The sequence below is a fragment of the Crocodylus siamensis genome, chromosome 9 (assembly GCF_052110815.1).
Source record: "Crocodylus siamensis isolate JL-2025a chromosome 9, ASM5211081v1, whole genome shotgun sequence".
In the NCBI taxonomy this organism is placed as follows: Eukaryota; Metazoa; Chordata; order Crocodylia; family Crocodylidae; genus Crocodylus; species Crocodylus siamensis.
The window spans coordinates 29,537,501-29,565,265 of NC_143403.1; the positions used below are offsets into that span (position 1 = coordinate 29,537,501).

At 44.8% G+C, this 27,765-nt stretch overlaps 1 long non-coding RNA gene across 5 annotated transcripts in view; it reads left to right on the top strand.

Moving 5' to 3' along the window:
* Positions 1–27,765, top strand: part of LOC149857258 (uncharacterized) — a 73,174-nt gene that overhangs the window by 13,310 nt on the left and 32,099 nt on the right. For 2 of the 5 annotated variants that reach the window (XR_016444221.1, XR_016444224.1), the window contains exons 2-4: positions 10,374–10,452; positions 27,267–27,365; positions 27,532–27,593. This is a non-coding gene — a long non-coding RNA (uncharacterized LOC149857258). Of the gene's footprint in view, positions 1–10,373; positions 10,453–27,266; positions 27,366–27,531; positions 27,601–27,765 lie in introns of all 5 variants that reach the window. The other 3 variants (XR_016444225.1, XR_016444223.1, XR_016444222.1) reach the window with 2 other exon arrangements.

Sequence of the window (27,765 nt, forward strand, 5' to 3'; positions counted from 1 at the left end):
AACATATGAGATAGCTAAGTGTCCAGTCACAGCTGGGATTTCAAATGATTTTCCTTCACTTAGCAGTGCACTCTGCCTTTCAAACAGCACTGAATTTGATAAGGTGAACTTCTCCCCCTACTATTTAAAACATTTTTGTTAAATGCTATTTGTGCCTGCCATTATCTGCTACTAAACAATAGATCAGAATTTGCTGATTTTTCTTTTCTCATTAGTGTCTCATTGTAATATCCCTCCTCCTGCCTGCTTAGCTGGTACATTTCTATCAAAAAGATTTAAGCAATATTTTAAAAATGATTGAATAGGACCAGGAAATTAGTGCTTGTAAAACTGCCTAATAGCAATAAATTATTTACCATTTTAAATGACAATTCAGTGTATCAAATATAATTGCAGTCATGTAGAGAGAGAACAACACTATTACCTACTTACTCTTTAAAGATGCATTTTTATTTTTCATAGTGCTAAACTGCTTTGGAAACGCTTTGGCTTATTTATCCATCTCACCAATGGCAGTACTAAATGTTTTTCACTGTGTGTAATTAGGGAAAGCAATGAATACTTTGTCAGGGCAAATGTAATTTATTTACCTTACCTCCATGCTTAGTCAATATTTGTTTTTCACAGTTGGAAAAGGGTGGATAGCTAATACTTCAGTATCAGCAAATAGGTTAAAGGTGCACAGTTTTGGAAAATCTGGAAAGGAAACTTTATTTGATGACATATTTTCTTTGGTATACATGGACAGTTTAACACACCAGGGTAACATCTATAAGAAATTACAGGTTTTGAAAGAGATTGTGAGACCTTATCTACTGTTTATTCTAAACATTCTCATGGTTTTTCATTAACTTAAAACAATTAAAAAAAAAAAAATGGTAACCCTAAATGGAAGTAACTGCGGAAGGGCTGGTTTTGCTATCCTTACTGTCAATGAATGGCATTTTAGTTCACAAGTGGACCAATGGACTTTAGTGAATTAACTTTCTACTCTGTGTTGATAGGGCTATTAGAATCTGGCCTATACAGTTATTGGAGATAAACTTGCTGGATGCTGAAAAGAGGAATTGAGCCTTAATGCAGATTTAATAGTCCTCAATCTAGCAAAGTACTGTTAGGACCTGGGCAATCTGATTGAAGTAACACACAGGATTAAGGGGAAAATCCAATGAAAGACTTAGTTGACTAAAAATTAGGCATCATCCAGCCCATGGAGCAAAATTCATAACCTTGTAAGCAAGAATTCCTATACAGTGTATGAGGAGAGCTCAGTGCCTTTGACTGGAGTCCCAAACAGCGATCATGTTTAGCAGAGGGCTGCTTTGAGTGAGTGCACAAGGTTTTATCTGACATTTTGCCCCACTTTGTGGCTTAGGTACTTCACTCAGCATGGCAAAAGAGGCACCTTTCACTACACGGGAATCACAGCCCAGAACCCTCCAGGCCTTTGGGGAATTTTACAATCAAATAGTATGCCCCCATAGAGGTGCGGTGTCTCCAGGACTAGATGCTGGCTGAATAGTTTTTCAGGATTGCGGTTTTGGATTTAGGGTGCTAATTTCTGCTTACATCACAATTTAAGAACCAAAGTAATTTTCTTGGACCTGGCTTTACATGTCTTGTAATACTAGGGCCTTAGGCTGTGGATTAAGAAAAGTGGCACCTTGATATCACCTCATCAAACAAACACAAATAGATGTGGAAAGTATATATTTAGATGCCATGTAACCCTCATTCTACATGAGTATCCTTTGCACTGCTATTGCTAGAAGTCCTTATTTAGGCAAAAAATATCATTGCAATTCAGAATCAAAACTGTAGAATCTAGCCTGAGCATCTGATAGTAACCCACCTCTGTTTGTGCCTGACTCAGTGGCTTGGATACAATCCTTAGGCTTTTCATTAGTTTCATCTCATATGGGTGCTGTGAGATTTACTAATTATTATTAGGATCATAGAAAATTAGGGTTAGAAGGGACCTCAGGTGGACATCTAGTCCAACTGCCTGCTTAAAGCGGGACCTGCCCCAACTAGATCATCCCAGCCAAAGTTTTGTCTAGCCAGTTTTCAAAACTTCCAAGGATGGAGATTCCACAACTTGTCTGGGTAACCTGTTTCAGTGCTTTACTACCCTTCTCTTGAGAAAGTCTTTCCTAATATCTAACCTTAGCTTCCCATGCTGCAACTTGAGACCATTGCACCTTGTTCTGTCATCTGCCACCGCTGAGAACAGTTTAGCTCCATCCTCTTTGAAAGCACCCTTCAGTTGGTTGAAAGCTGCTATCAAATTCTTCCCCCACCTCACTTCTCCCCCCACTCCATCTTCTTTTCTGTAAACTAAATAAGCCCAGCCTCTTTTCATAAGTCATGTGCCTCAATCCCCTAACCATTTTTGTTGTCCTCTGCTAGACTGTCTCTAATTTGTCCACTTCCTTCTGGAGTGGAAGGTTCAAAACTGGACGCAGTACTCCAGATGCGGCCTCACCAGTGCTGAATAGAGGGGAATAATCACTCTGCTTGATCTGCTGCCAATGTTCCTGCTAACGCAGGCAAATATGCTGTTAGCCTACTTGGCAACAACAGCACACTGTTGGCTCATATTCAGCTTACTGTCCACTGTAACCCCCAGGTCCTTTTCTGCAGAGCTGGGATTTAACCAGTCAGTCCTGAGCCTGTACCAGTGCATGGCATTATTCTACTCTAAGTGCAGAACTTCACACTTGTCCTTATTAAACCTCATGAGATTTCTTTTGGTTCAATCTTCCAATTTGTCGAAGTCTAATTTGCTTATAAATGATTTTACTTTCTATGATATTTAAAGAGAGGGGCATGCTAGGCTACCTGTTTTGAACAGTACAGGATTTGCTCTGGTAGGTTATTTTAATTATATTTCTCTTTCTGTACATCTGTTTTGCTATGTTAAACTTTGCAAGAGGTTAAAAATGTACTACAATTTTGAAGGCAAAAATGACAAATTGCTAACTTCTTTATCTTGTTATTTATTTGAGGTAAGGAATTTTCCAGTGGGTAAAGCCCCTCCACTGGACTGGCCCAACAATGCTGGAGGGGACCTTAGAGCTGAGCAGATGGAATAAATATAACTGCATCCACTGTGTCTCATTCTGTAGAAGGCTCTGCAGCATGGTCATTTTGTTTCCTCCAGGAGGCCCTTTCATATTGTAGTTTACTATTGAGAATGGCTGGAAGGGACAGTGCCTGCTGAGATGACTCCATGTTTGGACATTTGCTCTGTTGCACCTCTTACCTACTGGCTCAGCTTTCTGAAGGATGAGCTTATTATCTCCATGACCTCCTGAAGTAAATAGAAGCAGAGCGCTCAGTGATTCAAGTTTGTTTCCAAACTCAGGTCCCCTAGCATGAATTCAGTGTGCTTCCATGCTGCTGACTCAAGTCTGTTAAAGTAGATTTCCTTTATAAATGTGTAAGGGTGTATAATAATGGGAGTACTTGTTGTTCCGGGACAGCTTATACTATCCCTCCCTGGCCTCCTAGTTGTACTGGTTGCAATTTAATACAGGTGGGAGTGTAGAAAAAATAGTTCAACCTGAAGCTGATGTCATATGCACTTCAAGTAGCAGTCAACAGGAAGTGATAATGAGGAAAATGTATCAGACCCAATCTCTTCCCAATGCCATCAAGTAAGCAACTGTCTTCAGCAGGCCTGACCTCTCCTAGGGTGATGCACACTGTTCAGGTGTACAGAAAAAAGGGGAAGATTACACTAAGATCACATGAAATACATTTTGGCAGTTAGCTAGTAACAGTATTTCGTTTGAACTGTTTGCATCATTCAATTTTTCCTAGACTCAGTCTATCACCAACACAGTAGCATGAAGTAAACAAATGCACATGGCTAACAAGCATGGTGTGTGCAATAGAGAGGAACAGTTTCCATGTAAGGAAAGAGGAATTGGTTAGACTAATGAGCGTAAACTGCTATGCTTCTGGACTACTGCTCAGGGAAAGGAATACAGTAAAGGATTTGATTTTGGGCTTGATACTTTTCATAATGCCTGTATCTCTATCTATACATACATATACGTGAATTCCTTCTGTGTTCATCACTTTGATTTTGTCTTATGTGTATACCAACCACAATTTAAGCATAATTGTCACCAATATATTCTGGGAGAAAAGAAACAAACTTGTCAGGTTCTTAACTGATTTATTATTGTTGCTTTGTAGGTCATTTTACAGCAATAGAACACACACATATAAAACAATCCCTTCTGCAAAGAACCAACAACCAGTAAAACTAACACAATGAAAAATTCAAATGCAGTGGACCTTGAATATTAACTCAGATTTTGAAGAACTGTTGTTAACAGTTACTTCTTGTATTACCGTAGCACTTAGAGACCCCAGTCAGACTCAAGTCCTCTTGTGTGAGACTCTGTAAACACATAAATAATAAAAGACAGTCCTGTTCTAAATACCTTAATTGTCTCAGAAGACAAGATACAATGGGCATGTCTACACATATGTATTTACTGTGCTGTAACCAACATTACTACACAGTACAGGCTCGTGTCTACACATGCACACCTGTACTGCACAGTAAATATGGCAACTTACACTGCCCTGAGTGTAAATTTGATACCTACGTCATTCAGGTATCAAATTTATGCCCGATGCATGCCCGATGCACAGTAACCCGGGGTGCTTCCCTGCTACGTATGCTCAGCCACTGGTGGGGGCAGCCTGAGCCCAGCCCCAGGGCTCTTGGCCGGCTGCCTCTCCTGGCTTCAGTGTGGAACTAAAGTTAGTCCCAAGTGCTGGCAGCTGGCTCTGGCTTCAGTTTGGGACTAAAGTTAGTCCCAAGGGCTGGCAGCCAATGTGTCTGGAGGCTGGAGCTCCCTCTGTTGGTCACAGAGGCACATGGCAGGCTGCTCTGACCTGGGACTAAATTTAGTTCCAGGTTGTTTGCACGTGTAGACACTGACCTAATTCCTGCTTACTGTGCAATACCTTACTATGCAGTAAATTTAAGCTGGTGTAAATGCACGTGTGGAGATGCCCAATGGGTATGTAATATGTGGCTCCAAACAGAAAAGGCTAATATAGTATTTAAAGATCCAGCTATCAGTAACAAGGTGCTTTATGACAGAACCAGCCATTTCCTTAGGTAGCAAAAGGCTATGGTACTCCGGGTGATCTACTGAGTTCAGGATCATACTGCTCAGCTCCAGAATCAACTGAACAGGATCAGGCTGAAGACAGAAAGTTATAGAAATGTATGTTTCCAAGGTGTTTAGTAAGAGAATAGTCTTTAACATTTCCAATAAAAAGACATGGTATGTAACTCCTAGATCACTTGATGAAACAATTCAAGCTTATGGATATTTGAGAAATACCAATCTGCATAAACATTAACAAAGTAGACACACAAAAACAAACATGAGGAAAATCAGTTTTCAAACCAAATTAACCACTTTCTGTATTTCTGTTGTGGGAAGTGAAGTCTAGAATTTTGACAAGGTGCCTGATACCTTCTATAAAATCCCATTTTAATCGGTGATGACAGTTTGACATTTTTCCAGCTGCTTAGAAGCACTAGACAGTCAAGTATCTCAGTAGGGCATGGGTTGGCATGCTGGGATATGTGTAAGCTTTAACTTTCCTCCCACTCATTGACTTATGATGGGTATTCAAAGAACAGGGGGAAAAAAAGCTTTTTGCAGGTTTCATACCAGCTTATGCCATCTGTGTTCTGAGTCCTGTCTTGTAAAAGTAAAGTCTTCTCTTTGAAACTGTAACCAGATGCTGCCACCGAATATTATTCTCAGCAGTTTAAGTGAGGATTTTTTTTTTTTAATAAAATGCCCTGGTCAGTTCTGAACCATTTTTGGTGCCTCATACATATAAGACAAATAAACAGGAATTAAAACACACTTTAAACTGCAAAACAATATGGCAAGAACCTAAAGGAAATTACATCTATTTAAATATGTAGGGAGGGGCATCAATCAAAATGGAAAAGATCCTGTCTAAAAATGGCAGTTGCCATTTATAAATTGGGGAAGGATGGGTTAAAGCAGAAATGGGACCACATTTTACAAGACAGGTGCTTGCAAACACAGGCATGGTGGCTGAACTCTTGAAGGGTACTGGACATAAAGAGACCTTAGTGTATGAGACCTCCTGTCTGAAACCGGCACAAAGCCCCTGACCTCTGAAGTTCAGTGTGTAATTTGTTCTGCCTTAGAGTTGATTCTTTCTCTGTAGGTGGTGTTGTGCAAGATGGGGAATGGCAGTTGTCTGGTGTGTGAGGCAATTTTTTATTCATTTAGCATATTCCTTCTTACTACATCATAATTAAGCCCTTGACCTAATGTACAAGGCCCACATAGTCTGCTTTTATGTACTTGCATGTCCCTTCATTATTTCAGCACTTCATATTCTTAATGCCTTTATCCTCACAGTGGCTAAGTACAGAGGTTCAAAAAGCCCCTGGTGGAAGCACTCTGACTACTGTGCTTTACTTAAACACTGTAAGTTAGAGTTTGAGTGAATGAAACAGACAGCTGCTGTTCAGTGGGGGGGTGCTTGGAGCCTGCCCACACTGGCCACTGGGGGTGTTCCTGCATGCCCTCCAGGAAGATGCTAGAGTGGTTCCTCTCCCCAGCCCTACCCGCCTCCCCTCACCAGCTGGTGAGTGTCAGTAGTGGCAGGGGATGGGGGAAGAAACCTTGGATCCCTTTCCCTATAACCCCCATGCTTAGGCACTGTAGGACTGGTGCTGCTGTGGGGAGAGAAATCCTGGACCTCTTCCCCTGAGGCCCCCCTGGCTGGGCAGCCCCAGGTGAAAGGGGTCTGGGCTCTGTGTCTCCACACCAGCCCAGACCAGGCAGTGGTGCACCATGAGGCTGGAGCTTCTGTAGGGAGCGAGACCCTGGTCCTCTTTCCCTCTGGCCCCCAGGCTGGACTACAGTGCACTGTGGGGTTGGGGAGCTGTGGGGAGAGAGACCCCTGATCCTGCCCTAGGTGGTTGCAGCTCACAGTTGGCTGGAGGGAGGAGTCAGGATTCAGGTCAGTGACAACTGAGAGGTCAGGGCCAGCTTGGCACTCGGTCAGAACAAATGAGCTCTGCCCAAGGCTAGAGTGTAGCCCTGCACAGCACCACCTGGGATGGCAACAATTAAGTTAACCCTTGATGGGATCTGGCTGGGATCTAGACATTTGATAAAGCACTCTAATAGAAAATGCTTCAGTTTAATACCTTATCCACAAAGTACCATGAGTTAGAGCTCGCTCCCCTTTGACCCAGCAAATGTTTGCCTGCTGAGTTGGTGGGGGAGGGCGGCCAGGGCTTGAGCCCATCTGCATCAGCCCTCCACTCTTCTCCCCAGCCCTGCCCTCCGTACCCCCAGCTTTGGGGCTGTCAGCAGGGGAGGGAGGGAGGGAGGGGGAGTCGGAGCAGCAGGCAATACTCCAGCAGCAGGGGAAGGGGCCTGTGAGATGAAGGAGCTCCATTCCACGCCCCCAGCTCAAGCCAGGCAAAGCCTAACTGGCAGCTGTGCACTGCTCCCTCTCCTTCCCCCTCCCCTTGTCCTTGCCTGCTGACAGCCCCACAAAGGTGCTAAAAATTAACCCTCTAGATCTGGGAAACACAAGATCCCTAAGGTTCTCTGTTCTATAGAGCCTTCTGCTAATAGCTGATTGGACAAGGGTTAATTGTTTGTGTATTCAGCCATTTTAAAAGTGCTCTGCAGCCATGCACATGTGTTATGCCATGGCCATAGTGTGTTTTCAGGGCCCTGACTGGGCAAAAAATGTAGCTTGTGTAAGCACCCTTAGAGCATGATCTGCCTCTTTTAAAGTGCCTTAAGAGCCATGAACACTAGGTCTGTGCGAAGCTTCGGTCCCTGATTCGATTCAGTGGAGGTTTGGCTTGATTCAGTGGCTGAATCTCCAAATCTGAATTGAATCAGAGGATCCTTTAATCGCTCTGAATTGAATCGGAACCCTCCAAATTGATTTGGAGTGGTTCAGAAAGGTTCAGTGATTTGGACGTAGACACAGTTTTAAATTTTTTTTCTACATACCTCTAGGTAGTAAGTGGCTCGTGAATGCTGTGATGCTGGGGCACATGGAGTGTCCCACAGAAGCACAGGGGAACTCCTCAGTGTGGTGTACTTCTGGTCCACTTCTGGGTTCGCCATTGAGCACATGGAGGGCCCCCTTGTGCTCCTGTGGGACTCTCCAGCTGCCTCAGCATCTCAGGCATTCACAAGTCGTACCTGGCACCTCGAGGTTTGTAAAAAAACATTTAAAGCTGTGTCTATGTCCAAATTGCTGATTCTCCAAATCAGCATTGAATCTTCAGATTTGGATTCGGTCAAATCAAATCGGGGACAGTGATCCAAATGAACAAATCAAATCACTGTCCGTGATTTGAGCCAAATCCAAATCTGAATCGAATAGCATCCACTTCGCACACCCCAAATGAACTTCTGTTTAGTTATGGCTTTAGATTGCTTTCTGCATGTTTAAGGTTCAATAGATGCAATATCTGTACCTAGCCAATATGAGGTACACCTGTGCTAATATCTTCATTTAAGAGATGGGACACTGAGAAAGAGTGTGAGATGGCCAAGATCACACAGAAAGTCTGTGGTAGAGATGCAATGACTTGAATCCAGCTCTCCTATGTTCCAGCCTATCATTCTAGGCTTCCGGCCTTGCATCTAATTGAATCTCTGCTCTTTTTTCTTTTTATTTCTGCAGTATACTTTTCCTATGCCTTTTGCCTCGTTATTCCTACCAACTTCCTTTCTTTCCATTTCATAATTGCTATCTTTCTCTATTTTCACCATGTCCCTGTCCTCCATTTTTCTTAGATGGTATGTTCTTTAGGTAGGAACATGTTTAGTCTATTACACAGTGGCTGCATCTATGCATGTGCTTAACTGCAGAGTAGACTAATTAGCTGTGGAGTAAAGCATCATCATCTACACATGTGACAGTATTAGGATGCAGTAAATTAATTAACACTACAATTAGATCAGGGGTGGGCAAAATGTGGCCTGTGGGCCAGATGCAGCCCACCAGGCCAATCTATCCAGCTCACGGGGCCCGTAAAAAATTTAGAAAATAAATATTTATCTTCCCCTGGCTGCCTGTCATGCAGTCCTCAATGGCTTGCCAAAACTCAGTAAGTGGCCCTCCGCCCAAAATAATTGCCCACCACTGAGTTAGATAATACTCTCTGGAACAGTCCTATTTTATGCTGGAGTAATTTACTGTGATTAAACACATGTGTAGATGTTGATCGTGGACATAAATTGTGCCTGGTCAGCAGAACCCATCAGGGGCCAGACTCCTGTCTGGCGTTTAGCCACATGGCTCCACACTTTCAGCACCCTCATACCCTAGCCAGCCCCTCTGCTGCCCAATGCTGTCAACCGGAGTCCAGGGCTGAGTGACCCTGGCATAGATTGCTCTGTCCCAGCTCAGATCATTGCTGTCCTGGGTGTGTGTGTAGATGCTGTGCCCAGGAGTAGTTTACTCTGGCTTGAACTGCTCTGGAGTTAATTGTTTTGAATTAATTGCAGGTGTAGACACAGCCAGTATGTAACTGCACATTGGGCATGCCTACATGAGACACTACATTGCCATAGTGATGCGCTATGGTGACATAGTGTCAGTAGGCACAAATCATCACGCCACTGCTGTTGCAATGAACTCCCTGATTATAGCACTTCGCTACAGCAACATAGCTGCTAAAATTAACTGTGGGCTGCTGCGACAGTAACAACTGTGCTGTGGAGGCATGTATAGAAGTACCCATTATTATTTATTTTTATTAATGGTAATGAACAGTAAGAATAAACTCAAGAGTTTGATTATCAAGCCATAGGAACACAGGGCTGTGCACCTACTATCAATGCTACATACCTAATCTGCATTCATAGTTACTACAGTTACATATAGAAATATCCATTTTTCAGCTTGATATGGACACCTAATCACATTTATGATGATCATGTATGTTGATCCTGAAAACTGCCTAAATAGTTTTTATAAATATTGGTCTTCCATCCTAGTCCCTATATTTACTGCTGCTATCATTATTCTCCTTATTAACAACATACATTACATTGCAGAAACAATTATAGGCACAAAATTTGCACCTGCAGAACTAGAGCTTGCTTTTTAAAAACAAGCTCATTATATTTGTTGTATTTGTTTTTCTGTACCGAGCATATTTTGTTTAAAAATTCACTTGTTTTATGCAACAGAATGCATGAAAAACATGACATTAAGATCAAGGAGACAGAGATCTAATCACAATGTCAATGACTTATTTACCAATGTTTTCTCAGCCATGTTGTTTTTTTAAATTTCTACAGGATATCCTTTTCCTTCAAAGTCTCCAGAAATTACAAGACATGCCGCTTTTATGGGGCCATTTGTTAGGAGACTGACAAGGTAAATTAGTCAAATAAATGCTGCTAAATTCATACGGTACCTGCTATTTAAGTTGCTTAGTTTGCATGCAAATGTTCTATTTTAACACACAATCACTCTCTGAAATGATTTGTGATATATATCTGTCTCTATTTAAATAATATGGGCAATCTGTTTCAAAGTCTTTTGTATGTTTTGCACATTAGAAGAGATTATTCAGTTTTACAATGAAAACTCCACTAGAATTATTTTTTACTTTTAATTTTCTGCACCACAAAATGACATGGGAAAATTAAAAAACAAAAGAGGGGGAAGGGGGTAGGGTGGGGTAGGGAGATAGAGAGAGAGAGAAATCACAAGTCCTTTATTTGAAAATATTGATTCTGGTGATAATTATCAAAGATTTAGCTCCTCTGACATTAGATGAATCATTAAACATGTCCCCTAACTCATAAATTCAGCCACTAATGAAAATCTACAAGAGTGAACTCTGACAGAAACTTTGGTGTGTGTATGTTTTTAAATGTGGTTGCAGCAGCATTAGAACTCTCCAAATCCCTTGGGTTCTAAAGATGATTAATGATAACAAAGCTTCCTCCATTGTGTTAGCAGATAGGAAGGAAGGAAGAGTACTCTAAAAAGAGAGTGCATAGAATCTGTGAGTACTGAAGTTCAAGAGTAAAGTTTAACCCTTGAAAACAACTGCTAATTTTTTTTATGCAGATGAAAGCAGGATGAAATCAATTTTCATCATCTTCAGAAAATTAGCCATTAACAGCTTTATACACAAAGTACTGGCTGGGAGGAAGTCATTGTATTGAGATTTAGAAACATTTTCAAGTGATTTGGACTGGTTATACTCTTGTAATTTAGCAAACAGCTAGGCACACCCACAATCCACTTAGGCTGAGCTTTTGAAATATTTTAGAGATTTCTGCTAATGGGTTTTCCCTGTGGGCAGCATTACCAACCTGATTATACAGGTTTTAAGAAACTCTCCTAGGAAGATTCTTTTTCATCATAAGTTTCAACATTGACCTGCTACACTGTAATGCAGATTTTATTTTCCAAGAAAGAAAAAGAAAATTGAATATTTCATAATAAGTGAGGGATTATGGTTACATTTTTCCATATAGGAAACTTATCATGTCTAAGGGGCTGTTCAACCCCCTGAGCTTGACATTCCTGGCATTCAGAAAGGGGGCATGAGTGACATAGTCCTTCCCCATTAGGCATGGATGACTGGTGTCTCCTGAGTTTGGGGGGGGCACTTGCCCCCCCAAGAAGCCAGTCAGTAACTGGGGGGGGAAGGCGGGGCGGGAGTCTTCTGCGGCTGATCACGCCAACCAGGAGTGGTGCTACTGACACTTCCAGGCATACTGCTGGCACTTCCAGGTGGGTGCGATCAGCCATGGGGGGATTACAGAGATCGCTTTTCCTCGTGCCCTGACTCCCTGGCCAGTGCTCTCAGGGAGGGGCACCAGTGCTCTCACCTGCCCCCCCACCTGGGAACACTGTCAGGGGGTGCACCCTGTGCACCCCCTATGCATCACCACTGCCACTGGATGCATCTACCCAAGATGCTTTACTATGCAGTAGCATAGTTTACTGTGCAGTAATCGTGTGCATTAGGGTTACCATACATCCATTTTTTTCCAGACAGGTCCTCTTTTTGAGTCCTCCTATCTCCGTCTCGGTGGGTTTTTCAAATCTGACCAAATGTCCGGGTTTTTGCTTTGCTGTGCTGGTGGGAGCAGAGGGAGGGGTAATTGTAGGCAGGGAGCAGCATGTGTGTCTGGGTACACCCTGGAGCTGTAGGCAGGTAGGTCTGGGTTGCGGGACTGCAGTGGGGCAAGGGGGTTGCCTGCTCCTGCAGCAGAGGAAGGGGGTAGGGAGGCCTTTTGAGAGCAGTGGGGAAGTCTGTGGCCAGGTCAGCAGCACAGGGGCTGGTGCCTGTGCTCGTAGGGGTGGAGTGGCAAGGAGACACTTCCTGGGGGATGGGGGCTGTGGCCAGGCTAGGCCTCTGGGCATAGTGTGGTAGTCCCAGTGCAGGGCAGGGGGTGCCACAGCCTCCCCTCCTCTTCCCTGCATTGGGGCCAGACTTGCTCTGAGCCACTGTGCTATGGCCATCAGGATAGGGGCAGCTGGGTCCCTTCTGGCAGGGCTGAGGGGGAGCAGGGAGCTGAGGGTCAGGAGTAAGGGGTACCAGCCTGTTTCCTGCCTAGCTCCATGATCACAGAGCTGAGCAGGGAACGGGCTTTCTAGCACCTGCTCCATGATCGTGGAATGGGCACTGAGAACTGTTCTGGTTGGGGCAGGCCCCAGCCCTGTGCCCTGATCAGGTGAACAAGGCGCAGGGCTTGGAAAGACCTGCAGGGGTAGGGCAGGTCCCAGCCTCCTGTCCAAATTACTGGTGGGGTAGCTAGCAGTGAGTGGATCAGAGACCTGTTGCTGACCTGCAGCTCTTTTCAAGACCCCTGCCCCCTAGTGGGGAGCTGGGGCCAGGAGGTCTTTGCTGCCAGGGCAGGGGAACATTGTTGCCACCCCAGCAGCGGGCCCCTAGGGGCAGGGTGCAGTGTCCCAGCCCCAGGCAGGAGACAGCTGTCTCCTGGTCCAGTGCTCCCTGCCAGTCCTTGGGCTAGCACCCAGGGGGAGCCTAGAGCTGTCCCTGGTGGCAGTAGGGGAACATTATACCATCCATTTATTTTCTGAATACTGTATAATAATAAATACTTTGCATTTTTGTAGTGCCTACCTCATTGTCTCACAGCATTCTGAAACATGAATTTAGTCTTGCAACATTCCTGTGAGAGAGGATTCCAATAGCCGGAACTCATTTGGTGTGAATCACAACATCTGTTTTTTTGCTCTAATTTGGGGGGATTGCATCAATGCCAGTTACATTATTTGTTACTCATGATGTGATTACACACTCTAGCCAAATCCCTCAACTTGTGCTGTCAGCTCAGAATTCAAGAGAAAGATCTCCTTTGATTGGACCCTGTTAAATCTTGGGGAAGAGGGGGAAGGGCAGGGCCTAGAAGCCACATTTCTGGCCATGGGAAAATCAGTTTATTATGGGTACCATGGGAAGATGGCAATTCTGCACCGCACAGTTTCTCACCCCAGACATCTTATTCCTTTGGTCTACACATAAAGGTGAATCTGAGAGTCTAACAAAGAGTTCTCTCCTAAATCTTTCACTGTTCACGTTATATCTCTTTCCTCTTCTAGCAAAGAATACTCTCTAGTATTGTCATGTTTAAATTAAACAAACTTCTATGCAAGTAGAGATAATTAAACTGGCAGTCAAAGCATTCTGAGTTTACATAGCTGTATAAATTCGTTGTATCATAATTAAAATAGCTATAAAGCATTATAGAAAGTATGCTTTCTAAACAAAATTGTTCTTCAGCTCTCCTGCTGTAGCAGAAATGTATAAGACACAACATTCAGAGATTCCATGGTAACTGTTGATGCATAAAAGCAATTCCAACTCCACATTCAAGCCCGCTCCCCCCCAAAATCCTTCACAGAAATTAATATTCCATTTGCATAATTTATATGACTTTGGTTTGAAAAGTTAAATATGCCAAGCCATTTGACTGAAACTAGTCTGATTCTTTTTAAAGAATATTGAAACAACTGAGGATGGTTTGGTGTAGGGTTATTGTTTACGTAAGAAACCTCCAAGGAAAACTGAAGTGCTGAATGAACACCAGTGTATGGTAATTAGCAAGTAGTATTTTTCCTTTGGAGTTGCTGAATCAGTGCAACAGCCTGGTGGTAATGGGGCTGAGAGAAGATGCCATCTTTTCACTGACACACAAAATCAAGGTTGTGGTCATTCATGGTCACTAAAGATCTTTAGTTTTCTCAAGAATAGGAATGTTAGTTCTGCTGTGCTGGCCACAGTCTGAACAATAGTTTTCATTCTGGCTACCTACATTTCCTCCTGTATTTTAATTTTCTGCCCTGAAATGTTGTTATACAGTATTAAAGTGCACTGTTAAATGCTGCCCTACATGTTTAAAGGATCTATATTTCAGTGCTTGGTGAACAGATTCCTTTTTATATAGTTACCTTTTAAACTCTATTGAGCACTTTGTGATCTCTGAATAAACATCAACCATCATCCTAAACCTTGAAAAGTGCTTCTATGTCTTTGTATAGAGACTACTTTTCTATAAAAGTTTTATTAAATATTAAAGATTTCTCATAATGTACACTAAACTCGAGCTCTGGATTCCACAAAAATGGGCATATCTTGTCAGACTCAATGCAAGAATTATAGAAAATTGTAGAATATTTAAGGTTTCAAGCTGTACAGCTGTAGGTCAGAGCTCATTGTAGGATATAGATTCTTTCACTAGTTTATTTTAATTCAGCTCTGCTTTGATCAAAATTTGCATCAAGTTACAGCTGCGTGGTAATGAATGTAGAACAAGATAGTTGGCTCATCTTAGCTGTTGAGGTCTTTGGGAAAAATATCATCCCAATAGGTATCTTAGGTGACTGACTCACCAGGGAGGTAATAAGCATAGATAAGCAACTACCTTCCCCCATCTTTCAATACAGCTCTATGAAAATAGGTTGAGAATTAAACTTAATTTTGTCACTACTTTCATGTTGTTTCTGTTCTCTCCATACCCTCACTTTCCTGCTGCCAATCTGGCTGCTTTTGAGAGTAGCATACTCACTTAATCAAAAAATAAACAATAAAAAAAGGACAAGGCATTCATCCTCAAGGCATGTGTAATGCCTAATTCTTTTTAAATAAATGTTATAACATTGCTTTATTTTCTAAGTTTGGAGCTATGCAGCTGAGGCCATATTGTAGCTCATTTTTCAAATGGCTTTTGATGCAGTGTTTTAGGCCATGGACAGGTGTTACATTTGTAGTGCTAAATGCATCCTTTTAGAGCTACAAAAAGCAAGCATACAACTGCTCTAGTTGTTTGTAGCATTACAAAGGTGGTGAAAGTGCTACAAAATGGTAGTACTTTCAAAAGGGAGTTCTTGGTTTTGTAGCTCTATGTCTAATGCCTGTATAGTTAGATGTAGCACTGCTGGGGTCTTTAAGATCCCTCAACATCCCACAGTCCTCTGCTGTCTCTTTCCCCTTCAAGTGAAGGGAGGGAGAGTACCTGGTTCCCTCATAGCTTGCCTGGACGTGAGTTGTCAGGGAGCCTTGCTGGAACCCTGCTGCTGCTGCAGCTCCCAAAGCACTGGGACTTATTGGAGCTCTGGTTGCAGTAGCACACTGTGTCAGGGGAAGGCAGGTGCTCTGCCACTGTGGCCAGAACATTAGTTCTTACTGGTGTCCTGGCAGGGACTGTAGGGCTTCTTGCTGCAGGTGCCAGAGCATTGGCAAGAGTTGGTGCTATGGCAGCTACAGTAGCACTATAGGGGGCTTTCAGGCAATCCTGTCAACTGTTACACCCCATGGCAAAAGCTGATGGGGCTGTCAGTGGTAGCAACCACTCATTGGGTAAGGAAGACCCCTAATCAGACACTGTGGCACTAAAAATGTGTGCCTGCCCATACCCTTACTGATACCGCCATGATTTGTAAAATGCAATCCTGTAATAAATTTATGAATAAATGTACGAATAAGGAATGTTGAGAATGTCAGGACTGTGCTTCACAGAGTGGGTGGGGTCAGGAGACACTTACCCATCCTTCCATTTTTAGGGAGATGCCACCGCTATAAGAGAGGTGCCAAGTGTTGTTGCCAAGAGCCAGGATAACACTTCCCTGGCCCTGAAGTTGCTGCCAAATTAACGGTTTTGGGTGCTTGCTTGCCACATAAAACTGGCAGTTGTGAGACTACAGGGAGGATTAACTGGAGGCTTGATTCTTCCTGCCTCAATTCTGGTGCCTCAGAAACCCTATTAGGTATGATGAGCAGGGATCCTGGTTTTCTCTGATTAAAAATTGCAAATTTTCTGATTAAAACCCCCAAATCTGTTATAAAAATTAAAGGCCCCCCACAGCTGCCCCCAGCACTGCTGGTGCCCCACACTCCACCCCCACAGCCTCCTCAGCCTTCTTGATGCCCCTTACTTCCCCACAACAGCTCCCCAGACCCACAGATACAGACACAGACGTGCAGGCACAGACATGAAGACACAGATACACACATAGACACTGACACCCACCCAGCAGGTAAGTGTGTGTGGGGGGGAAGGGGCGGGGCAGGGCAGGGGAAAGGGAAGGTGCTGGGGTGGGTAGATCAAGAAGGGGAGGAGCATGCCTCTGCGCACACTACCAGGAGCAGGGCCAGGGCGTGAGGGCAGGGGTGCCACTCTGTGGGCCGCACACACACCAGCTGGCCAGACAGGGGGTTTGTATACTGAAGCCACCACCAAATTGCCACTGGACCCTGTGCTACCATCCCATGGCCCCACACATGGCTTTGTGGGCAAGTGGTGCAGGGTGCAGCAGTGGCAGTGGCAGTGCAGTGGCAGCCGCTGTGTGCGGGCCACATATGTGCCACCCAGCTGGTGGGGGTGGGTGCAGGGGCTTGCATGCAGTTGCTGCCCTGCACCGCCACTTATGCTCTGCAACTGGCTGCACGGCTCCATGCTGGTGCAGGGTGGTGGCGGCTGCATGCCAGTTGTGGGGGGTTGTGACATGAGACACGGTGTGGTAGTGCCTGCCATGTACAAGCTGCACATGTGCCTCCTGGCTGGCTGGCCAGGAGAACAGAAGGGGGAGTGGGGGCTTGCATGCAGCTGGCTGCATGGCTCTGTGGCCATGGCTCTGCAGTGGCAGTGATGAATGGTGGTTGTGGGGGGGAAGATGGCATCACGTGTGGTGGTCGCTACAGCATACCTGTGCAGCAATGCCAGCAGTGGTGGCTACTGTGTGCGAAACCTCCCCGCACCGCTGCTGCCATTGCAGAGCCATGCCAGGCATTGCAGCCAGCTGCAAACCCCTAATCTCTGACAGAGTGGCCAGCTTGATATCAGTGACCCCCCCCCCAACCCCGTGCAACCCCCTGATCCTCATTGGTCAAGCACTACAGTGGGGATCAGGGGTTTGCAGCTGGTCAGAGTGCCCAGCTGCCTGCACATGGAGTGCTAGCAGCTCGACTGGGCTTGGCGCCTCCATGCCTCATGTGTAGCTGGCCAGGCGCTCCGACCAGCTGCAAACCCTGATCCCCACTGGAGTGCTTGGTGGGGTGGGAGCTGGGGGGAGCAGGGAAGGAAGGTGAGGGGAACACCTGCTGCGAGGCAGAGGTGGGTGGGCTGAGGGAGCCCCGGGGGCTGGAGGAGGTGGTGGCAGAGTGAATCTTTACATGGCTATCCCTGAAGAGTGAGCGGGGGGTGAGGGGGGACCATGTAAACACTCCCTGAAATCCATCATTCTTGATGGGTAATTAGCTAGTTGTACAATAATGAACTTTGCCACCAGCTGGGTAACAAGTGGGTGTAATGTGAGACAAACTGGGAGAAGAGAAATGGGAGCTGGAAATGGGCTGTGCCTTCACTGCAAAAAATAAGATGTTTTCCTAACTCAGAGCAACTTAGCCAACTTCAGCTAAAACCCTAGTGAAGATGAGGCTGTTCTGGTTTTAACCTGAGTTAATGAGTTGAACTAATGGCTATAGGACAAGGGTGGGCAAAATGCAGCCTGCAGGGCCCCTAATAAATTTAGAAAATTAATATTAATCTGCCCTGGGCTGCCTGTCATGTGGCCCTTGATGGCTTGCTGAAACTCGGTAAGCGGCCCTCTGCCCAAAATAATTGCCCACCCCTGCTATAGGAGATCCTGGTGTTTAACTCTACTGACTAACTTCTGCTAAAGCTACAGACTGGCTTGTCTGCAGTAGGATTTTAACTTGAGATAAAGTACATGCTATTTTTTTTTTCAGAGTAAGCTTGTCCAAGGATGAAATCTTAATCTAACTAAAGTCAGTGGCAAGCCTCCCATTGATTTGGATGGGGCTAGGACTTTTTGGTGGCTCAACCCATTTGTCCAGAGCTCCAGGGCTCTGGCTGCATTCAGGTTTGTAGGATTGTTTTGGATGCAGAGTCTCACCTCATTTCCTATGTCCTGATTCAGCAGGGCATCTAAGTGCAAGATTTGTAGGTCAACCATGAAAATAATATTTTCCCCATTCAAAAGAATGCAGACTAAGACTTCTACATGACAAAAGCATTTTTGTATTGTGCTTGTAGTAGCTGTTCATCAGCTAAAAAAGTACATGAAATAAAAATGAGATTATAAAGTTTGTCATCTTAGAAGTCTTCATTTGGCTTCTTTTTTCTGGTAGAACTTTGGTTTTTTGTTTCTTTTTTTTTTTATTGATTTTTTAAAAATGTTGCCATGGAAGTTTCTCACTCTTCTGCTGCTGCTCTCTTATAAAACTCTCCACAGTTCTCAAGGGAAAAATTCTCATTAAGGTCACCATGGTAAAAGAAATCTTTACGGCAAGGTTAGCAAGTATTTCTAATGATTTGGAGGTATTTTTTAGGCTAGTTCACCTTATATTGATCATTTAAGATAAAATAAAACTTAGGATAATTTAAAATACTTTAAGCCTATCATCAAGGTATTCATAGTGCTGTATTTTAACAGGGATGTATAAAGCACTAGAAATGAATTATGGATATGGCAAACCACTTCCCTTAATGCAAAATTAGGGCATGTTTAAGACTTGTCCACATATAGATTGTACCACTTTAACCTCATCATTAAGGGTCTCCCACCAGCACTGATACTATTACAGTGGTATAAATGTGTTTATTTCCCACACAAAGAGGAGAATAAGGGTTTATCTACAAGAGACAGTAAGGCATAGTCTGAGAAATTAAAGTGAATTAGTTACTCTGAGGTAACTCCCTGAGGTAACTCCCTGTGTGAACAGTTAGTGCACAGAGTATCTTTGTGTAAGATGGACAACTACATTTTGAATAAGAGAGAGTAACTGTGGCCATGTGTAGACAAAATGATGGGCTTGTGTGTATGGTACTTTAAAGCCGGCTTAATGCTTTTGCATTGCTTTAATGGTGTTCATGTTTGCATGTCTCAGCAGCATATTGTGCATTAATTCCAGCTGCTGTGGAATATTTGGTGGTATAATGTGCCTTAAATGACTTGGGGCACAGCAAACTAAAACTCCTCCAAAGACTTTTAGTTTGCTGCCTCTACAGCCATGGAGCAAAGCACTAGGTTACACGCAGCTACACAGCTCTGCAGGAAGCCCTGCAGGCAGCCTGGTAGCGGCCTAGGAAGGCAGGCTCCGCCCAAGAAAAGCACTGAACCTGACCTTCCCCATCCCCACCCATAGCCTGCCTGCCTGCCTGAGTTGCGTGGGGGCCTGGTGCTTCCCTCCACGGCTGCAGTACCCCCCGGGACCACCCAAGCTGAGTGCCTGAGGGTGGGTGCCACTTGTGGAGGGACCACTGCCATGGAGGGTGTTTTAAAAAATCCACTGCTTCAGTTTAGGGACCCTGTTTTATCTACACATGCCCAGAGAGCATATTTATGTTTCCCAAGGACTGTGATAGGGAGTAGTTTAGAGAAGAACATTATGTCCATTCTATACACCCGGAGCATCTACATGAGACGTTTATTGTGGAGTAGACTAATTAGCTCTGCACTAGATGTCTTGCATCTAAATGTGAGGCCCTATTAAGTAAATACAAGTACTATCCTGCTGTGCTGACGTGGCTGGCTGGGGCACAGGGCTGCTTCAGTGTAGGGGTTGCCTGCCAGCTAGCTTCACACTGAAACACACTTGTGCCTCAGCTAGCCCCTCTGTAGGATGTTGAGCAGGGTCAGAGCAGCCCCGGGCTGGCAGGCTGACCCCAGGTTACCCAGCCAGTCAGAGCTGCGGTCCTGGGTACATGTCTAAACGTGGTGCCCATGAGCACTCAACTATGGTGTGATAAGTGCCAGAGTTTATTGCTTGTAGACGCATGTGAACATGTCCGCGTGAATGTCCCAGTTACGACACCGTCTCCTCTTGCCTTGGCACCTCTCTGTCCAGAGGGATGCTGTTCTTAGAGTGGCGCACACCAGAACCGCCTGCCATGACTTGGATGTTCAATAGGTTCAGTGAATTTTCCTTCTAGTGTACACCAGGCCAAGAATGAGACTTCCAATTCCCCCGAAGAGGGGGTCCTTGAGGGCTCCTTCCTCCCCTGCACCCTCACCCGAGCCTCCGTGCTAGCTTGTACGCAGTCTCTCCAACACCCCCACTCTTTCCGTAGAGCGGGATGTAGGCCAATGCCTGAGCTCCGTGAGCCCAAAATCTCCCTGTCTAGGGAGGTCCTCAAAAATGAACTTGTGGGCACCAGACCCCAGTGGCTTCTGGTCCGCCTGTCCATATGAAACTGTCACCGAGCTCTTCTTTTCTTCCCCTAGGAGTCTTCCCTCTCTTCTGGGGAAAGGTACCTCCTGTGCCGGGGTATGCCGGGTGTCCCTCACGGCCTTAGAGGTACCGCTGCCTATAGCACCGGAACCCGCCGAAGTCGCATACTCCCGACCCCACAGTCTTCCCGCCACATGGGGTCTATAGCCTCCGCCATCTTGCCCCTTCCGGGGCCTTACCCCTGCCCCAGAACATACGGGGTGGACGTGGACTGGAGAGTCCTCCTCCTGTTGTGTTTGTGCCGGCCGTCCTCTCCTGTGCCGGCACTTCCGGTCCCCCGCTCCTTGATCCCGGGCCGGTTCTTAAGCCTGCCGGCTTCTCTTCCCACCTGCAAGGAGTGAGTAAGTGCCCCGCCTCCCAGGGCTTCTGACAGGCAGCTGCCACCACACCTTCCGCCCCGCAGGTCCCGAGGCTCCCCTGCCGTTTTTCCCAGGGTTGTGGGCGGACGATCGGTGCCGGACTTTCCGTTCCCCCGGTCCCAGGGCTTGCCGGCCCCTTCGCCCTCGCACAATGCACCCACTGGCTGCCTATAAATGTGCTTAGTGGTGGCGGGGGGTGTGGGTGGAGGGGCTTTTTAATTATAGCAGTTCCCAGAGGGGGCACTCTAATTAAAACACGTCACTGTCATGTGTATTAAGCTACTATGGGTTTAAAAATGGCCATAGGATGTTTTATCTGAAACTCATTTGATGAGGTTTAGATAAAGTGCCTCTGAGGCCATTTTTAAACCCTGTGGGGGCTTACACATGTGATGATTAGGCTACACTGGAGCATTCTAATTAGAAAGCAGAGCAGATACCATTAATTGAGTCTGCTTTGATGCATTCTAATTAGAACACAAACCAGCATGTGTACAGGCAGGCACTGTCCCCCAAAAAGGGTGCAACAAAACTACTTTTATACGGTGCTGTGGGCAAGCCAGTAAGCTCACCTGACAGAGAGAAACTGTTGTGACATACTCACATTAAGTTGGGGTATAACTTCCTATCTGTTTTAGTGGATAATACGTATGTTCACTAGAGTACTCTCTAGCATGATTCTGATGCAGTGTAGTCATGCCCTAAGAATGTCCATAGAGGAAATTAGCAGGGAACACTAAACATACTGTAAATTCACATTGGCTTGCTCTGTTGTAACTCCCTATGTAGACAAGCCCTAACCTATGTTAGTATTTATCATCTTTCTACTAGCATACCTACAGCTACAATAGGGGCTACACTGATATAATTATACGGATAAAAACAAAAGAAAACAAAGCTGCCCTAACAGGCAGTGTTATATCAGTATAAAAGCTGCATGTAGACAAGTTGTCAGTTAAAATGAATTCCTAAGAGGACTGAGGGAAGGAAAAACCTATAAAATAACAGCAATGACCATAAAAAGATTTTGGTTTTTGTATGGTTTAAATTTTTATTGCTGTCGAACTTAAGTATTTTTGCCATTTTCAGAATTTAAATAAAAGACTTCTTCGAATTAAAAATTAAAAATATGTTCCACAGCTCTCCCAGCAGTGAGATCATACTGTAGAGTTTACAAAGCATTTCATGGTGTGGGCCATATCTCTGACTAATGGGCAGGACCTCCCTTCCCTGTGTTAAGCGATTTGTAACTCTTTGGCCAGGACAGCAATTACTGACATGGGAAATGAATATTAGAATCATAGAAAATTAGGATTGAAACAGACCTCAGGAGGTAATCTAGCCCGACCCTCTGCTCAAACCAGGACCAGCTGAACTAGATCATCCTAGGTAAGCTTTGTCTAGCTAAGTCTTAAAAACCTCTAAGGTTTCTACACCCTCTCTGGGTAACCTGTTTCAGTGCCTTTCTACCCCCTACCCCCAAGAGAACTTTTTCCTAATGTCTAACCTGAACTTTTCTTGCTGCAACTTGAGACCATTGTGTCACAGAGCACCATCTCTAGGGATGGTTGTAAGCCCCTGAAGACCAAAAAAAATTTGGTATACCCTGCTCTATTGGCAGTCTGCCCAGCTCTTGCCCACCATGCCTTGATGTTAATGGTTATAAAGAATGTGGGTCTTATTATAATGACCACATACCTGGTCTTATTCCAGTTATCACATACCACGAGGATTGTGTCCAAGGTCTTATGGGCCAAATTGCATGGCTCTGTTCCACCCCTACACCATGACCTAGGCCTCATAGACGGCATCCTCAGAGATGTTCTACCAGTCACTTATGCAGCCCCTCTCTGGGCCTTCCTACCCCTCAGTCTCTCTTAGTCCCTTTCTGGGCCTTCAGACCTTCAGTGTCTCTGTGCAGCCTCTTCCTGGGCTGCCAGATCCCTTGGTCTCCCACTTGATCCCTCTCAGGTTGCCAGATCCCTAGGTCTCTCCTCCAGTTCCTCTCTGGACCCTCAGACCTTTTGGTCTTGGGCAACCCCTCCTGGGCTACCAGGCCCCTCAGTGTCTCTCCCAGCCCCTCTGTGGGCTGCCAGCCCCTTTGGTGTCTTGTCTTGGACCCTTTTGGTCCTCCACTTTCCCAGCTACCCTGTAGACCCTCAGAACCATCCAGTCCTGCATTCTATTCCCAGTCCCTCACTGGGCCCCACTATACTATTCCTGGCCTCTCATTGGGCTTTTGGACCCACATGGCAGCTTCTGGGTGTTTGGACCCCCATGGTCCTGATTTTTCTATCTGATGCTTTTCTGTTGGGGCATGCTCCCCTAGCCTTCCCCCTCCATGGGGTAACCCACAATGCAGTGGGAGCGGAGGCTTTCTGGTACCCCATATTCACCTTTCCCTGGGGTGGCCCATGCATGGCATTTCATGGAGGCTGCCCTGCCACAGGCAGCTGCACCATGCTGACCAGCCCCAGTAGGGTGCATTTTCAAGTCTTACCCAGGACTGGTCTTCAGACTTTCCTGGTCTTATTTGTCCTCCATAGGACTCCCCATGGATGTCTTCCCCTGCTCCTGGGCTGCCAACCCCCAGACATCCTGGCTCCAGCTCCATCTCTGGTCCTTGACTCTCTCTCAGACCCCTTTCCTTGATCCCTTCTCCTTGGATGGTCTAGCATCAGCCATTGTCATCCTGACCCGCATGCCCCTTGACCCCTTCCTCTTGGCTGTGGTCACACAAGGACCTTTGGACCTGCCTTGTGCCAGTTGAAGACTCCAGGCTCTCCCAGCTCTGCCAGTGTCTGCTGTGGTCTATTTCAACCTTTGGTCCCTCCTGGGCCCTGGTCCCACACAGGCCAGTTGAGATTCCCAGGGTCAGTCCTCTAACTGTCAGTCCTCTCTTCTCTGTGTGTCCACCATGATGGGCCCTCCATAGACTACCTCCTCTCTCTGGGATCAACCAGATCCCTCCATAGTTCTTCCCTAACATAGCCCCTTCTTTCTCTGGGCTCATCCAGACCCCTTAATAGGTCCCCCATACTCTGCCCCAATAACTGGGTTCACCCAGACCCTTTAATAGGTCTCCTAAATACTCAGTCCCTTTCTCTGAGCTCACCTGGGCCCTCAATAGGACCACAAACTCTCAGTTCTTCTCTCAGGGCTCTGTACCTCACACTGAATCCCCAGGAACCTCCTCCATCTCCTTAGTTACTACCCAAATATCCAGACTGCTCCAGATGTTATTCTCCTTGCTGGCATTCAGAAGCTGCAGCATTTTTGCTGGGCAATGTTCCTTCACCAGCTCTCAAGATGATCCTGCCAGCCGTACTCTCAGGGTCTGGGCTTATACGCTGCCTAAGCCCAGCCCTCCTCCAATCAGGTGATTCCCTTCATCAGGCCTAGCCTCAACTGACAGGTCTCTGGGTCAGCAGACTCCACAATTGGCCCTGACCTCTTAAAGTGGCTCCACAGGCTGCCTGACCTCTTAAAGTGGCAGGCACCCCAAGTGCCCTGCCACACATTGTTCCTTGTTTTGTTATCTGCCACCACTAAGAACAATCTACCTCCATCCTCTTTGGAATCACCCTTCAAGTTGGTTGAAGGGTTCTACTAAATCCTGCCCTCTCAGTCTTCTTTTTTCCAGATTAAAAAAGTCCAGTTTTCTCAGCCTTTCCCCATAAGTGCCCCAGCCCCCTAACCCTTTTTTGCTGCCTTCCACAAATTGCTCTCCAATTTGTCCACATCCTTTCTGTAGTGGGGGCCCAAAACTGGACACAGTATTCCAGATGTGGCCTCACTAGTACCAAATAGAGGGGAATTATCACTGTACTTGAACTGCTGCCAATGCTCCTACAAATGCAACCCAATATGCTGTTAGCCTTCTTGGTAACAAGGGCACACTATTGGCTCATATTCACTATTCAGCTTATTGTCCATTGTAACCCCCTGGTTCTTTTCGGCAGAGCTGCTGCTTAGCCAGTCAGTCCCCAGACTGTATTAGGGCATGGGATTGTTTTGTCCTAAGTGCAGGACCTTGCACTTGCCCTTATTGAACTTCATAACATTTCTTTTGGTCCAGTCCTCCAATTTCTCTAGGTCACTGAATCATAGCCATACCCTCCAGTGTATCTACTACTCCCTACCAGTTTGACGTTATTTGCAAAATATTGGGAAAATATAGTTTAAATCAGCCTCTGGAAACAAAAAGGCCATTGTTATGTGACTATTCAGCTTTCTGCAAATAACTAGCAAGTGTTTCATATTCCACTAGTGGTCTACAAAGCACAGTTTATGGAACCACTAGCCTCCTGTCCAAAGGCACAATTGCCTGCCTGCCTAAGACTTAATGATGAGATTCTTGAAAGGTATGTGGTATTAGAAAGCAAATATGAGTCAGGAAAAAACTTGGAGAGATAGATAGAAGATGGCCTTTACCATAATAAGAGGTATGATAAAAGAAATCAGCAAAGCCAATTTGAAGCCAATCAATCATTTTATAGGCAGCCTGTTTACAAAATAAAGAGTTATAAAGAGCACCTTATAAAATGAATCAGAGATTCATTGGTACTCTTACAGTACCTTTCATCTGAGGATCTCAAATCACTTCATAAACATTAATTAATTAAGCCTACTATGTCCATGACATTGGTAGATGTATAATTTTCTCTGTTTAATAGGTAGAGACAGAGGAAAACAGATCATTTTAATTTCTGAATCAGGACTGGAATATGGAATTCATGCTCTAACAATAAAGTTTTGCTGTGTACTAACATTTGATCACAATTAACAGGGAATGAACATATTTCTTCATTCTAAAGCTGAAAGTGACAGAGAAGAGCTTCTGGAAGTCCTACTCAGAAAGAATTGAAAAAAATTAAGACTTGCAGTTAGACACTTGTGTTCCTATAAGTGTGGTTGTTGCAAATTGTAGAATGCTTACCAGCATTCTACAATTTGGATGGTTATGGAAGGTTAGCGTGTGATTGAAAGTGAGGCCAGGATGCTTACCAGAACTTACTACTTCTGAAAAAAGTATTTCAGTAAATGAGGGGCATGGGAGTGATAGTATCTTCCCAGAACACAACTCTACAAGAAATATTCAGTGGTACATGGTTCAGCATTGTTATACTCTTGTATATTTCAGTGTAACACTGGTTCATAAATAATAACTAGCAAAGTTTTATACATGCAAGCCACATGCCTATTTGGTGTAGAACTCTTACTTACTAATAAGTACTGTATGAAAGTGTTATTTGTCTTTAGTATAGATATGGTAGCATGTTTAATCTTGTCAAGGTCAGTTATACATGGTAAAATGATAAATGCTATTTTGGTATTGATACTGCAGCAATATGAAATTTTAAAGTAGTAGTAGAGATTTTAAAGGTAATGTAGAAACACTCATTTGGCCATTGCTTCATGCATACAGATAGAATATTAAGGAAAAATAGCACTTTCAAAGGTTCCATGGGTAGTTCTTTGCAGCTGCCTTTTTAAATTTGCTCTACTAAGCAGCAAGAATTTTACACAGTTTAACTTCCTTTTTTTGGTTTTTTTCAGAATGACAATTTCAATGTTTGAAATGATATCAGTGAATTCATGATTCTGGTATGGTTTGAAAAATGCCAGTTAAATGAAGAATGTCTTTTTTCTTTGGGAGAATGTTCTCAGACACATGTGGACAATGTAACTTTAGTCTAAGGGGGAGGGTAAGATTTGCAGTGGCCATGCTGAGTGGTACACTCTCGGGGATGATTGCACGTTTTTCATCTATGTGGTTCCCATGGCTATTCTCACTGAAGGTGCAGGAATATTGGAAAATTAATTTCTTGACTTTAGCAGCCTGAAAACCTAACTCTTGAATGTGTTTCTGTGTAAAGTCATCGCAGGAATAGGTATTTCTCAGTGACGACTGATCAAATATTTTAGCTTTTATCTGTTGCTACAAACACAACTTGGGATCTGAAAATCATCCACTGTTCTTTCCACTCCTTGTGTTATGATGGGCAGTAAACATTTTATCATCTGAATTTAGCTGTCATTTCTGTCTATGACACACACATTGTGATATAATCTGTTTTACTCTTCCACAGGTTGTTGGCTTTGTAGCACCAGCAGGGATAGAGGTCTTATGATGGCACAGGGCCATGGATTGTTGTGGCATGGATGCCATGGTAATCTTTACATAAGAGGTGAGCAGAGCTAACCTGGAGTTGTTCAAGACTTGGTGTTTGTGATCCTCATTTGGGGTCTGATCCAAAGCCCACTGAAGTCAATAGAAAGTCTTCTCACTGAATCTTATGGCCTTTAGATTAGGCCTCGGGGCTGTGCTCATTTTGTTTTTTCTTATTTGTTTAGTGTCTGTGTATCTGTTAGCAGTGGAAAGATTGCAACTTTCTTCTTTCAGAAGATGGAGAAAGGTTAGTGGTAGGTACGAATGACACTTTGCCCCAGAGCTGACCCTAGGGGAGGTGTGGGGCCCAGGGCAAATCAGCCTGTTCAGGGCCCCCTTATGTGTGGGGCTGTGGTACCTCCACAAAGGGGAAGGGGCAGGCCTCTGTGCTTTTTCTGTGGTGTGGGACTAAGCTGCTC